This window comes from Dama dama, chromosome 22 (genome assembly GCF_033118175.1).
Source record: "Dama dama isolate Ldn47 chromosome 22, ASM3311817v1, whole genome shotgun sequence".
NCBI classification, from domain to species: Eukaryota; Metazoa; Chordata; class Mammalia; order Artiodactyla; family Cervidae; genus Dama; species Dama dama.
In genome coordinates, this window is record NC_083702.1 from 28,515,345 (window position 1) to 28,518,475 (window position 3,131).

At 40.2% G+C, this 3,131-nt stretch overlaps 1 non-coding gene across 1 annotated transcript; it reads right to left on the minus strand.

Annotated features, from left to right (window-relative positions):
• Positions 1-945: 945 nt before the first annotated feature.
• On the minus strand, positions 946-1,081 carry LOC133044097 (small nucleolar RNA SNORA21). The gene has a single exon (XR_009689845.1). It is a non-coding gene; the product is annotated as a small nucleolar RNA SNORA21 (small nucleolar RNA).
• Between the last annotated feature and the right edge of the window lie 2,050 nt (positions 1,082-3,131).

Sequence of the window (3,131 nt, forward strand, 5' to 3'; positions counted from 1 at the left end):
GGGAGGCCTGTTATGCTGTGGTTCACGGGGTTGCAAAGAGTCAGACACGACTGAGTGACTGAACTGAACTGAACTGATACATCCTGCATGATTTCGGTGATATAAAATTCTAAGTCAGACACAAACAGTGATGCAGAATTAAATGGTGAAACTCTATAGAAAGGTGAGTAAACAATTATCAAGTCAGGCGAGAGGTCCCTTGATCTGTGGAGAGGTATCTAGGGGTGTCTAAGGTGCTGATGGTGTCCCGTTTCTTGACCTGGGTAGTGGTTCATGGGTATTTCCTGCAAATTCATTATTAAATGACACATTTATGTTTACATACTTGAATATATATCACATTAAATATTTTCTTTGAAAGAAAAAGATTTCACTGGAATTGGCTGGAAGCCAATTGCTGGTATAGAGTGATATATGAAAGAGTATAAGAGGTGTCCTTCTATCCACTGATGAAAAGCCACTGAAGAAAGCAACCATGGCCATGTGCTAGCGAGTGGCTGGAAGCTACCTATGGTAGACACAACAGATATAAATAACCTCAACACATGGCAACAGTGGTGGTGGTTTAGTCACTAAGTCATGCCCCACTTTTGCGACCCCGTGGACTGTAGCCTGCTAGGCTCCTCTGTCCATGGGATTCTCCAGGCAAGAATACTGGAGTGGGTTGCTGTGCACTCCTCCAGGGGATCTTCCTGACCCAGGGATCAAACCCAGGTCTCCTGCATTGGCAGGTGGATTCTTTACTGACTGAGTCACCAGGAAAATCCAATCTCAACATACAGATGATATTAAATTGCAGAAATATCACTAGGAAGTGATGGGTCTTGAGTATTACCTCTGTTTTAAAAATAAATTATTTAATTTTAAGTTAATTTTTAATTATGGCCTTGTTTAACCACCAGTTCACAAAACTGAAATTTTTTTTTTTTTTTTTTTTTTTTTTTACCTTGTCACACCACCGATTGAAGCCAAACAACACAACATGCTGCCGCTTCACCCAAAAGCGGTGTTTTCACTCTGCCCTTTCTTGACGGCTCAGCGGGTCATCAGCAAAAGGCCCACTGAGTGCTTTTAAAAGGGTGAAAACTGAAAATTTAACAACTTACTGGTAACCCAGTGCAAGCCTGCTGCAGCACACCACTGACTACCGCTCCCAACAGGGACTTAATGAGGACAAAAAGGAATGGAAGCAAACAACGTCTGGGCTGGGAAACCAAGTCCATATAGGGCACGATTTATTTATTTATGCATTCAGGAACTACCGGGCACTTACTACCCACCAGGTGCTGGTCCCAGCCCTGTACAAATATACACGGTGACAGCTGTGACTTTGCCCAGACCAGAGGCATACACTGGAATTAACTACTCAAGACCTTCAAAGATGAATAGCGTCCCAAGCTTATCAAGAATTGGGTCAAGACACACACACTGCCCAAGGACAGAGTAAGTTTAGCATCATGGAGGGAAATTGCTGTGATTAAGCATGGTCGTTAATGGAGCATTTACAAAAGAGTTAATGAACGGCTCCAATTGGACACAGAAAGAAAAGGGGTCAAGCAAAAGAAAGAGGAAGTAACTAAGGAACGTAGGGAAGGGGCAGTTAATTGTCTTTATGGCGGACTAAGAACAAGGAGACAATGAAATGTGAGGATCAAAGGATGGTGATGGACAAGCATTCCTCTGTGGTAGCTTTGGAGCCCAGTGGATTTCCCTAAAGTCGCAAGAAACTTCAGAGCTTCCAACACAACCTGAAAACCAAGTATGAAGGATAAGACTACCTTTAGCTATAATTAAAAGTGTTATGTTCAAAACTTCCCTGATGGTCCCATGGCTAACAGTCTACACTCCCAATGCAGAGGAAGGCCAGGTTTCATCCCTGATCAAGGAACTAGATCCCACATGCCACAACCAAGAGTTTGCATGCAGCAACTTTAAAAAAAAAAAAAAGTACTGTGTTCCTGGAAAGACTTTACATTACAATGTGATGTAGAGAAAAAACAAGTTTCATATAAAAAAGAATAAGTGGATGAATGATAAAGACAGTTGTCAGTTCTAGTAAGCATAATCAATATAATATTAAAACTTTTAAATTATTGTATAATTTTAAATGATGTTAGGAAAGTCTGCAACTGCCAGATACTAGAATCTAGAACTAGGTACTTATGACTGGTTATTTTTTTCCTTGCAGTTTTATTGAAATATAATTGACATACAGCACTGTATAGGTTTAAGGTGAATAGCATAATGGCTTAACTTCCACATATCATGAAATGATAACCACAAGAAGTTTAGTGAACATTTATCACCCCACATAGATAAGAAGTAGATACCAGCAATACTATGTAGGAAGCTACAGGTGTTGAAAACTAATTGGACACAGGTGTCAAATGATAGGTGTTGGTCCAATTCTAGAAGCTACTGTCACATTTTATACTGAGCTAAGCAGTAGTCTACTGGAATGTCACACTAATTTAAAACGGGAGGTTCACAGAAGGTTTTAGTTTTCTGTTTCAATTTGACATTCACTTACAGAGTTAACTAGAACTCTTCTTAAATTTTTCATATTTTATATACAGTGGTTGAGGTGAAACACTAAATCATATACTAGATTAAATCATATTGTATATTAAATCATATACTAAATCACCAATCAAGAGCCAATATTGAGTCTGAAATAATATAAAACAGAAGAGAAGACCTAGCCCATGCCCTGGAGGTTTGTAATCTCAGCACGACAGACATCGGTAATGGTCTGACTAATCCAATTCAGGGATGACTGAGTTACCACCACGGCTTTGGTTTGCTCCAGGAACTCTTCCAATTATACGAAGAATCACGGGACCAAGAGAAAACTGGCATTTTGAAAAGATGGATGCTTAATACCTTTCATACCACCCCACTCTCAGTCCTGCCTGGGGAAGGAGGGTTTTCTTATTGTATGGGAGGTGGCGGTCTCTGCTCTCCATGGTATGAGCATCACTTGCATCTACAGTAACACTAATGCAAACTGAAACTGAAGCTCAGATAGCTTCCTGTTACTCCGTTCTGAAATTAAAGCTCAAAATAGTAGAGAGTTTGTTGTCTGGATAAGATCTAGCCTCAGAACAGTGCCCCGACTGGAGACACAATAA